The sequence below is a fragment of the Macaca thibetana genome, chromosome 5 (genome assembly GCF_024542745.1).
Source record: "Macaca thibetana thibetana isolate TM-01 chromosome 5, ASM2454274v1, whole genome shotgun sequence".
NCBI classification, from domain to species: domain Eukaryota; kingdom Metazoa; phylum Chordata; class Mammalia; order Primates; family Cercopithecidae; genus Macaca; species Macaca thibetana.
In genome coordinates this window covers 70,732,795-70,745,547 of record NC_065582.1, presented here as the reverse complement: position 1 = coordinate 70,745,547, position 12,753 = coordinate 70,732,795, and the positions used below count along the sequence as shown (strand labels likewise).

Genomic DNA, 12,753 nt, shown 5'->3' with positions numbered 1-12,753 from the left:
AAGCCTTTATCATTTATATCAATTTTTTTTTCTTTTTATGAAGAGTAGCTGTATATGTTAATTTCATACGAGTCATTTATTTCTTTTCTGTTTGTAACTTTCCCGGTCTATGCAGATTGTTTTGAAATTCTGAAAAATTTATATATTTATTATAAAGCAAAACCTAATTATTGCAGAAAAGGTAATAAATGCAGAACATTAACAATTTAAATAATCCATAATTCTACCACAATGGCAAATCATTTATATATGTGTGCATCGTTCAGTTTAGTTTTTTTTTTTTTTTTTTTTTTTTTCCTTTAGGATGCAGCAATCCTTTATTTTTACACACTTTGACAAGGAGGTTTTCTGTAAACAACCTTTCCAGTGGAGAACAGAGAACATGAAATCAGTGCCCAGATGTCAGCAGCTGCTCTGCTCAGGGCTGAGGCTCCCCCTTGCCCACGTGGTGAGGTGGAGGGGTGCACTTCCCTTCCTTTATCAGCTTATCCTGCTGCTCCCTGATGGGACTCATGTCTCATCGTTTTCTGCAGAAGTATACGCTCTATGAAATCATCATATTCTACCTTGCACTCTTTCTCTGCCCAGATACTACCGATTCCATGTGCACATTCTATCCATTCTTTTTCAAAACCATGACATCGACCAGGAATCTTGTAGGGCTGTTCAGCACTTTGGACTGTCAACCATCGATCTATGTTAAGGCCAAACCTTTTCTGCACATCCAAGAAAGGCATGGCGATCTGATGCTCGTGCCCCTGTCTCTTCTCTAGTTTAGTGGTTTTTAAAAATCACAATATAATTACTGGATTTACTGGCTAAGCAAGGCTCAGCATGCTCGCCATGCTCATAACGTTCTTCTAAGTGATTTCTTTCACCTAAATTACTCTCCTGCTACTGTATGACCTGCTCGTTAGCTAGATTTGTTTGGTCAGAATAGGCAGTGTCCTCAAAAGCAAGGGGGTAGGCATAGTAATGGTCACTTCAAAGATCTCCATCTGAATCTTTGGAAACTGTTAATATGTTATGTTACATGCAAAGGGGAATTAAGATTGCAGACAGAATTAAGGTTGCTGATCAGTTGACAGATTATCCTGGATTATCCAGGTAGATTCAATGTATCCACAAGGTTCCTTAAAAGTGGAAGGGAGAGGTCGAAAATGAGAGTCAGAGAGAGATATGATGCTGAAAGTAGGGTCAGAGAGATGCTAAGTTGCTGGCTTTGGCGTCGGAGAAGGGCAGCCATGAGTCAAGGGATGCAGGTGACCTCTAGCAGTTGAAAAGGCAAAGGAACAGATTTTCTCCTATGGCCTCCAGAAGGGAATGCTGCCCTGTTCACACCTCGATTTTAGCAGAGAGAGCCCCCATGTGAGACTTCTGAACTACAGAATTGTGGTTGTTTTAAACTACTAAGTTTGTGGTAATTTGTTACGGCAGTAATAGGAAACTGAATTCCTTCTTTCCTTCTCCTCTCTCAAAAAGTAAGGGCTCCTCAGTTCTGGGCACTGTATTAGATGCTGGGGCATGATGCTAGATGCAAGAAACAGCAGTGAAGGAACTAACAGAAGGAAACAGAGCAGAGAAAAAAAGAATTAATGCCACCCGTAATTCCACAGTTTAGCAATCCATTGGAATAGCTGCAGCCTCTCTGCCTCTTGCTTTACTATAAGGAGAGAGTTCTCTACATCGCTCACATTTCTTTACATCTTTTGAGAAGCACCTGACTGCCTTTGTTCAAGACTATCTTTTCAAGGATGTCTGTAGGGTAGACATCAGAATATACAGAATAACAAATAAAATATAGGCCAGAAAAAAATGACGTTGATATAATGGCAAAAAATATTAATTTCACAATGGAATCATTCATTTTATATGTATAAAAGCAAGTTAGGTGGGGCGTGGTAATCCTAGGACTTTGGGAGGCCGAGGTGGATGGATCACTTGAGGTCAGGAGCTTGAGACCAGTCTGGTCAACATGGTGAAATCCTGTCATTACTGAAAATACAAAAATTAGCCAGGCATGGTGGCGCATGCTTGTAATCCCAGCTACTTGGGAAGCTGAAATGTGAGGCTTGCTTAAATCCAGGAAGTGTAGGTTGCAGTGAGCTGAGATTGCACCACTGCACTCCAGGCAGGGCAACAGAGCAAGACTCCATCTCAAAATAAAAAAATAAATAAAGTAAACAAATAAAAGCAAGTTAGATGAATTTAAAATCTTGATTATAAAATGTGAGAATAAGTTTAGTAAAGATAAAAATAGGAAAAACTAGAAATGTTAACTAAGCTATTGTATTAGTCTATTCTCATGCTGCTAATAAAAACATACCTGAGACTGGGTAATTTATAAAGGAAAGAGGTTTAATTGACTCACAGTTCAGCATGGCTGGGGAGGCCTCAGGAAATTTACAATCATGGCAGAAGGCCAAAGGAAAGCAAGACACCTTCTTTACAAGGCAGCAGGAAGGAGAAATCCAAGCAGGGGAAACAGCAGACACTTATAAAACCACCACATCTGTGAGACTCACTCATTATTATGAGAGCAGCATGGGGAACCTCTCCCATGATTCAATTACCTCCACCAGGTTCTGCCCTTCACATGTGGGTATTACGGGGATTATAATTCAAGGTGAGATTTGGGTGGAGACACAGAGTCAAACCATATCAGAAAGTTGAGGAATTACCTGGTTTTTGGAATTGGCTCTGAAAATATTTTCTGGTTGGAAAACCAAGTAGAATGCAAGCTTATATATTGTGATTATATTTCTATTTAATATTTCTTCAGAGCTGAAACATTGGTGTTGAAATGGTGGGATCAAAACTGAAGAAGTATGTGCCTTACAACAACAAGAAAAATACCTAACTAAAATACTTGGGTAAAACTTTTGAAATGTCATACTGAAATTATGACTTCTCATGTATTTGATAAATTACTTTTAAACAAAGTAATTCCTGAAGCACTGAAAGAAGCAATGCCTTTGGTGTTTGACTATGTTTATTTATCTACTTTCAGATGTAATATCTGTAAGCTTTCAGAAAAATAATCATTGAAAGATATCAAGTAATAAACATCTACCAAATAAAGCAGAAAATAATTTTAGAGTGCTTTTTGTTTCTTTACATTGATTCCACAAATGTGATGTTCATCTGATTTCCTTTTAAGTGTTCCTACATCAGTAAGTGAAATAAAACAGTTCAGAACATTTACTCTGGTTTATTTAAACAAAAGATTTGCAAATATAAAGTTAAGCTTAAAAGGCATTTTTCCTTTTCTATCCAGGAAAGTTATGCATTCTTAAAATTTCCCCTATGATCATCATAGGAAATAAAAGAAATTAAAAAATCACATGAAGTTCCACCATCCCAAGATAAACACTGTTATATTTTGCACTATTTCCTTCTAGTTTTTTGGGATCATATATTTTATATGGCATCATATAGCAAAATATAATACACAGCCTGATTTTTCACTGTAAAAGTAGTATATTCTATTGTAGAAAATTTAGAAAAATTATAACATAGATAAAAATTATTAAAATACATAATTGGGTTAATGACTTAAATCAAATTTACTATCAACTATGAAAAGTTCACCAAGTAAATTAATCAGTTTCACTAATTTATAATTCTCTACATTTTCCTAACTTATTAGAAAAAACATTAAATAAGTAACACTGGAAGGCTATAAAAGCCATATGTAATTTTCCATCAACTTTTCCAAAAGTGGGAAAAAATCCTAACTACTAGAAAGATTGATTGGATTGTCAAAAATGTACAAAACTCAGCTATATAAACTGAGAAACTTAGTCACAAATAGATTTGTATTACAATAGTGTTCATTTTCAAAACATTGAAACAAGATAGAAAATAAGTAAAAGTAAACAAAGAAAAAGCACTTCCACTGAACTAGTGTAAGGACAGATTGCTACTACCAAACAGTTTTAGGCTTCAAAGTTGGCATATATCTTTCCTAATAGTATACCTTAAGGCAGTAAGGTAGATCTGCTCTTATCTTAGGAAAAACCATTGTATCCTCATAGAAATTAATAGGTGTTTTGAGAAAAAATAAAGTGTATGTGGCCAAACATGTTTAAGAAAAGTTTTCTATTTTTGTTTTCTCCTAGAAACACAAAGAATGATAGCATATTAAAGACTGAAACATTAAGTATCAAGTGTAATTTTATTTCAGAATTTCTCAGATTTATTTGATAAAGGGATTCATTTTTTTTTCCCCTCTAAAGATGATGATCTTACAAAGATAAAGTCCTGGATAATCCAGTTTGGGAAATTCACACAGCCCAATAGATACCTACTCAGGGTCTCATCCTTTAAAGATTGTCTGAGTAGTTTGTGATTCATTGCTCTGGAATAATCTCGTTTGATCTCTAATTTAATGTCTTATAGGTCACTCCATAGTTACTTCCAAGTATTCTCTTCTACTTACCTGTCACCTTTCTATGTCTGCCTGACTCCTGGCATGCTTTAAGTACTAATAAATCCAGACAGACATTTCAGAATTCCAAATATAAATCACATTTACTAATAATAACAGTAATGATAGAATAATAATAATAATAATAATAATGTCATAAAAAAATCTCCAGAGATCTTCCATGAGTCTTCCCTACTTTTTGAAGAGCCATACCACTTTATCTTCTTTTATTCCTTCTAAATGCTTCATAAAAGAGGAAGCCTCATTATGTTCTAGAACTAATTTCACCTCCAGAGGCTGGAAAAGTTCTTTCTTTTGAAAAATTACAAAGCATTAATTCAGAGTTTTTCAATCATGCTTTTGAGGCACACATAGTTGTTAAGCGTGTTGGAAACAGCATCTTCCTCATCCCCTAGTGGGGTCGTACAAGACCTATAAGCAGGGCACTTGCCTCTGGCTACAGGCAACTTCACTGGATTTTCTCAGGATGCCTTAGAAATATCTTTCAATGTTGCCAGGGTATGAGAAATGGTGGAAAGACATACATTAGTATGCTCAAAACATTTGTATACTGACCCACTTTCCCTTAAGCTGGAAAAGGACTAGAATTCATTGAATAAAGAAATCACAAAATTCATAAACAAGAAACATATTATATATATTTAAATAATAGGAACAATTTTTATTGGCTCTCATTTTAATATAGCTATTGAACTATGACTTAAAGGACATTGTTTAAAATATTGGTAATGAAAATCATATTGTTCCTAAAATATAAAAACACCATAGAAGGCCGGGCGCGGTGGCTCAAGCCTGTAATCCCAGCACTTTGGGAGGCCGAGACGGGCGGATCAGGAGGTCAGGAGATTGAGACTATCCTGGCTAATCTGGTGAAACCCTGTCTCTACTAAAAAATACCAAAAAAACCCACAAAAAAACAAAAAACAAAAAAACTAGCTGGGCGAGGTGGCGGGCTCCTGTAGTCCCAGCTACTCGGGAAGCTGAGGCAGGAGAATGGTGTAAACCCGGGAGGCGGAGCTTGCAGTGAGCTGAGATCCAGCCACTGCACTCCAGCCTGGGTGACAGAGCGAGACTCTGTCTCAACAATAACAACAAAACAAACAAACAAACAAACAAAAAACTATAGAAAAAGGTAGTTATAGGGAATCTTTCTTTTTAAACCAAGAGAAAAATCCATGAAAACTATATGAAACTGGATATAAAATAGTGTCATTTGAATATTGTAGTCCACAGGATTCAACCTTCATTTAATTGTACAGCCAAATTGCTATGATTTATTAAGTACAATATGTCCATATATGACTTAATATCTAAAAGACTTATTTTTAAAGAGCCTAAGATTAATACCAAGAACACAAAACAGTCAAATAACGCAGTATGTTAAGCACGGCAGAGCAGCATTTAATAGCTATGCAGTAATTTGTCGTATATCGCTTGCATAACAATTAATCATAGGGAACATTTTATTGATAAATAAAAGGTTTTGTCAGTGAGTACATGCAATGAAATAATACGAGAACAAAAAAACTTGATAGTTTTTAAACTACTGCCTGACAGATTACCTGAAACTAAATAAAAACAAGCTTTTGTCAGGATATTTGTGTTTTCCAGATTTACAGAGCCATTCTCTTTGAATATTAAATAACCATAATTTTAAATCTCTACTCCTCTCCTAGACTGATTACTGGAGGCAAATTAATTTCAGATTAATTTTTAACACTTTTGATGGAGGAAAATACCTAAAGCAAGAATTTGTATTAATCACATATCCATCTATCTTCTACACAAGCCCATTCATATTCTCCCAGAATGTTTTAAAACCAGTACTTCCTTTTGCTGAGAACATTACCTAAATATTCCTCCCCAAATTAGGGCACACATGCATTATCTGTGAGTCATACAGCTCTCAAATACACAGATTTCAGATTCCATCATCATTATGAGTCCGTACAATGCCCCTCGTTTTATTTCATTATTTTTTCCCCTTTGTCCTATTCATTCTCGTATACATGCTCTTTCCGGTCAGAGATATTCACATTAACATATCCAATATATTTCCTTAGGCATCTGAAAATATAGCCCTGAGATATAATACATGGTTGTTTTCTGTGTATTTGTATATTTTGAATATATAAAAATTGTTTTTTTCTACAGAATTCATTCCATATTTCCAAGATCCATCTACATTCCTATATATAAAAATGGTTAACTACTTCTTCCTGTATTTTATCCCATTGTGTGTACATGCTATGCATTCTGATTAGCCATTTCCCTAGGGATGGACATTAAACTGCCTCTAACTTCTTGCTAACACAAATAATGCTAGGATACCACACTCCAAAATATCCCCTTAAGGATTTGTACACAATATAAACCCAGGTGAGGGAATGATATATATACAGAATTATATGAATAATTAATTTCACTAGGTGTTGTGAGTTACACTTCCACCAACAGAGATTTCTGATTTCTTGACATCCAAACCAGCACTTAGTATTAGCTGACTTTGTAATTTTTAGCAATTCTTTGTTGACTTAATTTGAATTTCTATGATTACAAGTGAAGTTGAACATCACTTCATATACATTTTGGCTATTTAGAATTCCCCTCCCATGAATTGTCTATTTTAGTCCTTGTTCAATTTTTGAGTTTCCTTGTAGATTTTAGTAGTTCCTTATATGGTCTACATGTTAATCACTTTTTAGTGTTACACTTTAAAAACATCTCCTGCTAATGTGTGTGCAACAAGTCTGTTAAGTTTGTCTATCATATCTTCTTTGTAAGGAAATATTCAGTTTTAATATGATCATATTCATCAATTTCCACCACCTACCTTTAAGGTTTGTACTTTTTGGGTCTTGTTTAAAAATCCTTTCCCATCCCAAGTTCACAAAGAAAGCTTCATGTATTTTACTAACTTCATAGTGTTGCCTTTTATAGTTAGGTTTTTAATCCATTCAAAATTTATTTTTGTATTTGGAGTGTGGTAAGAATCTAAGTTTATTTTTTCCTATGCGTTGAGCCACTAAATAATCTGTCTTTCCCCTATGAGTTATGATGCTAATTTCTATTATATTCCACATTCTCATATATAACATAGGCTTGTTTACTGGTTTTCTGTTCTGTTACGTCAATTTTTTTGTCCATTCCTATACTGGTATCATACAATTTTTATTGCTATGGTTTTATAATATGTCTTAATATATTCAACAAGACAAGTTCCCTATGTTTGCTCTTCTTTTTAAAAAATTCATCTTATTTATTTGTGGTCTATTATTATTCTATGCACATTTTATAAGCTAATTGTCTAGTTTGTCACAAAATCCTGATGAAATTTTCATTAAAACCTCATTGAATTTATAGATTAATTCAGGAAGAATAATATTTTTACAATATTAATTTATCCCATTCGTGAACATGGTACTTTTCTCTTTTTACCCATATCTTGTTTTATGTCCTTTAATAGAGCTTGAAAAACTCTCTGTGAAGGACGGGTTCATTCATTAGTTTATATCCTATGTACTTTGTAGTTGTTATTGCTATCGTGAATGAAATTGCATTTTATACTAATTTCCAGTTGGTCACTGCTGATACAGAAGAATGATTTTTATATGGAATTTAAATGAATTAATATACATAAAATATTTATAAAATTTCTTATATACTAATTAAGTAAATGCTATATGTGTTCACTACTGTTTTGTTGCCTATCATCAATGTTGCATCTCCACAGCCTTTCTGAGCACTCCTATTAGTTCTAATAGTTTGTCTATTGATTCAATTGGGTCCTCTGGTATAGGATCTAATAATCTGCAAACAGTGAAAGGGTTGGGTTGTCCATTCTATCCAATCCTTATACTTCCTATTTTTTTGGAAGGAAAAAATACTGTGTTGACTGAGAACCCCTCACCATACTCAATGGAAGCCATGATAACAAGACTCTTTCTTGTCCCTAAAGATGATATGTCACAATTTTGTTTCCGAAGTTTGCTAATAGATATTCATTAAAAGCTTTTGTTAAGGCCAGGAGCGGTGATCCCAGCACTTTGGGAGGCCAAGGTGGGCAGATCACCTGAGGTTGGGAGTTCGAGACCAGCCTGACCAAGGTGGTGAAACCCTGTCTCTACTAAAAATACAAAAATTAGCCAGGCGTAGTGGTGGGTGTCTTTAGTTCCAGCTACTCTGGAGGCTGAGGCAGGAGAATTGCTTGAACATGGGAGGTGGCGGTTGCAGTGAGCCGAGATCATGCCACTGCGCTCCAGCCTGGGTGACAGAGTAAGACTTCCATCTCAAAAAAAAAAAAAGTTTTTGTCAATTAAAAAATTATCTTTTATTCATATTTTTCTAACACTTTAAACTATCTCATAATTAGATGTTAAACATTATCAAATGGTCTTTCTGTATATGTTGAGTCATTTTTCCCTCTTTAGTCTACTAATTTTATAAATTATATTATTATCTTTTCTGGTGATGAACCTCCTTACATTTCTGGAATAAATTTTACATTGCCATATTTTATTAAAACATGGTTGAAATAAGCGAATATTTATTTAGAATTTCACATTTTTGTTCATAAGTGAGCTAATAACTCACTTATGGCTAACAAGTAGCTAATAACTTTCTTTTTTTGTACTGTCCTAATCCAGTGGTTGTCTGAAGATTATAATTAACTTCTCAAAATGAATTGAGAGTTGAAGATTGAAAACGAGTTGTGCAGCTGTCCTTCACTTTCTTTTTTTCTGGAACACTTTGTATAAACTAGACTTATCTCTTCTGGGAAAGTTTTGAAGAACCCATCTTTAAAACAATCTGATCATGTGGATTATTTTTATAATCTGCTTTATAACATATAGAGGCTGAAAGTAAAATCTACATGTTTTAGATTCTCTAGCAGTTAGGATTCTGAATGTAATTTAGGTTCTGTTAATAATATTCACTTGAGGGAGATTTTGATTCAAGACTGAATTATGAGGAAACAGGGTACAGTACATTTGGTTTTATTGTATAGATTGTGGCAGTGGCAGTGTGATACTAAAACCAGTACTGCTGGTGGCAAATTCCTGATCATAATAGTGGCTGCAGTTCTCTTAGTTGTCCAGTTCTGCTGGGTTTTGGAAATCATTCTTGGAAACTCAGTCAGAGTCTGTTACTTAAGTCTCTCTAGTACTTCTGTGATGTATCTACATTTCCTTTCTAAATTTTCTTTATTTATTTTCTTTTGAGGCAGGGTCTCACTCTGTCGCCCAGCAGCATTGATCACAGCTCACTGTCACCTCCACTCCACGGGCTCAAGCCATTCTCCCACCTCACCCCCGCCCCCCTCTCCGAGCAGCTGGGACTACAGGCGCACACCACTACGCCCACCTAATGTTTTTGTGTGTATTTTTTGTAGAGATGGGGTTTTGCCATGTTGCCCAGGCAGGTTTCAAACTCTTGAGCTCAAATAATCCGCCTTCCTAGGCCTCCCAAAGTGCTGGAATTACAGTTATGAGCCACCACGCTGGGCCTCATACATTTCTTAATAAAGTATTTTCAGATTATAATAGCTAGAGTATATTTGCTTAACTAGAATAAAGAACTTTGACCATAACAAATATTACCTGCACTGGAGGCCTGATGGGTGATTAGAAATCAATTTCATAGCTAACAGGCAATTTAAATTTTCTACTTCTTCTCAGGCAAATTATTCCTGGAAATTTATTTCTTTTTTCATTTAAGTTTTTCAATATTATTGCTATATAGTTCATTATTTTTGAAATCACTACTATTTCTATAGGTGATTCTCTTTTGGGGGTTGAATTTTAATTTTTTAGTTCTTTTATTCTTTGTATTAACCAGGATGAGAGAGCAAGCGAGCGAGAGAGAGAGAGAGGGAGAGAGAGAGAGAGAGTTTTTTGTTTTATCTAGGCCCCAAGCTGATTGGATGGTGCCTGTCCGCATTGAGGGCAGACCTTTCTCGCTCAGTCCCTGACTCACATGCCAGTATCCTCTGGCAACATCTGTGAGGAGACACACCAGAGGTAATGCTTTACCAGCATTCTAAGTATTCCTTAATTCAGTCAAGCTGACACCTAAAATTAACCATCACAATTTGCTTGATCAACTTTGTCAGATATGTGTACATTTTAAAAATTTCTTCAAAGAAATTAAATTGTTAAATTATCTCTAATTTTTTCTTTACCATTTTATTTATTTTCTCTTAGTTGTATAATCTCGTCTCATCTTGTTTCTATATATTTATTCCTTTGTTTCCTTTTCTAGCTCTTTGAGCTTTATAGTTGCTTTATTTTTCTCAATCTTTCTTGTTTTTTGATAAATGTATTCATTCAGACTAAAGATTTTTTGAATTTCCCCTTTTTAATCCAAGGGATATTAATTACTTTCAATTCCTAGAGTTATGAGATTTTAAAAATCCACAGTTTTAGTGTTTATTATTTTCTTTTTTTGCGACAGAGTTTCGCTCTTGTCACCCAGGCTGGAGTGCAATGGCACGATATTGGCTCTCTGCAACCTCTGCCTCCTGGGTTCAAGCGATTCTCCTGCCTCAACCTCCTGAGTAGCTGGTATTACAGGCATGCAACACCACGCCCAGCTAATTTTTGTATTTTCAGTAGAAACGAGGTTTCACCATGTTGGCCAGGCTGGTCTCAAACTCCTGACCTCAAGTGATCCACTCTCCTCGGCCTCCTAAAGTCCTAGGATTACAGGCATGAGCGACCGTGCCTGGCTTTAGTGTTTATTCTTAGTTAAATCATATAATGATGAAAGGACATAATCTCCATTACATGAATTCTTTGAAATATATGAAGTTTTCTTTATGACTTCATTCATGGTGATTTTTGTGGATGTTCCATATGTGTTTTAAAAAATATGTATTCTCTGTTAAGATTCTATATCTTCCTTTATGAATTTTAGTTTATTAATGAGATAATGTTATATAGTTTTGATTATATTTTCTGGTAGGCTTGTTCCTTCAGTATTTAAGAAGGGTGGGTTAAAATCATTAACTTTAATTGACTTGTTGGTTTCTTCCCATAGTTCTGTCCACTACCTCCTATCACTCAGCAGTGGTATAGTGAAGGATGGCATAATCTCTGTTAGTCTCTTCAAGCCATTCTCAACATGTTATTCTTTGATATGGATTTTTTTTCAATCTTAATATAAAAAATTTATTGCTATGTTTCAGATTTCACAAAGCAACTAGGCTTTAAGACATTACTACATGTGAAATTTCCATGTAGTATTAAAAAGAAACCAGGGGCCGGGCGCAGTGGCTCACGCCTGTAATCCTAGCACTTTGGGAAGCCGAGTCAGGTGGATCACCTGACGTCAGAAGTTTGAGACCAGTCTGACCAACATGGTAAAAACCTGTCTCTACTAAAAATACAAAATCAACTGGGCGTGGTGGCACATGCCTGTAATTCCAGCTACTCGGTAGGCTGAGGCAGAAGAATTGCTCAGACTTGGGAGGCAGAGGTTGCAGGGAGCCAAGATTGTGCCACTGCACTCTAGCCTGGGCAATAAGAGCAAAACTCCACCTCAACAACAACAACAAAAAAAAAAAAAAAAAAAAAAGAAAAGAAAGAAAAAAGAAACCAGGCACTCCCTAGACAAGCATTACTGAGCTGAGTAAGACCTCTTCTCTTATTCTAAAAGCAGCAGCCCAAGATGCTATTAACTACCCTTTTGCCCATCTTCCTTTTGATGATATAAGCATGTTAGCAACAAACAATTATCTGAAATGAACATTAAAGTTTTAAAGGTATAAATCCCTTTCCAAATATATATTCTGTTCGAGACCAAATTTTCTTCATATACTTCTACCAAAACAACATGAATAAATGCAAAATGCAAAACAACATAAATAAATGCAAATGAAAATGCAAAAAAAATCAATAAATGCACAGCAGAATGAATGCAGAAAAAGATATACGAATCCAGCCACCTTTTATTAAGCTAGACATTAAATAGGTTTGAAAAAATGTAAAACAATGTCACTCTTCTTAAAAACAAGCTACCTTTGGAAAATATCGTTTTTTATAAAATATACTGCTTATGCTAACATGTAATAGAATATTTATTTTGAAATGAATTAACACAAAAGTATCTCAGTTTTTATCTTAACAATCGTTTTAATTTCTAATATGGTAAATAATGATTGCTATAATCCACATAAACATAAATTAAGCTCTTTGAGGTCCTCAGTTTTCAAGAGGGTAAAGTTGTCCTTGACCCAAATGTTTGAGAATCACTGAATTATTTCTTTTCCTTTGAATTGCAATTGACGAATCTCTGATACAGTG

The 12,753-nt window shown here is 34.9% G+C and overlaps 1 pseudogene; it reads right to left on the bottom strand.

Annotated features, from left to right (window-relative positions):
* Positions 1–418: 418 nt before the first annotated feature.
* LOC126955601 (NADH dehydrogenase [ubiquinone] iron-sulfur protein 5-like) lies at positions 419–737 on the bottom strand (annotated as a pseudogene).
* Positions 738–12,753: the final 12,016 nt, after the last annotated feature.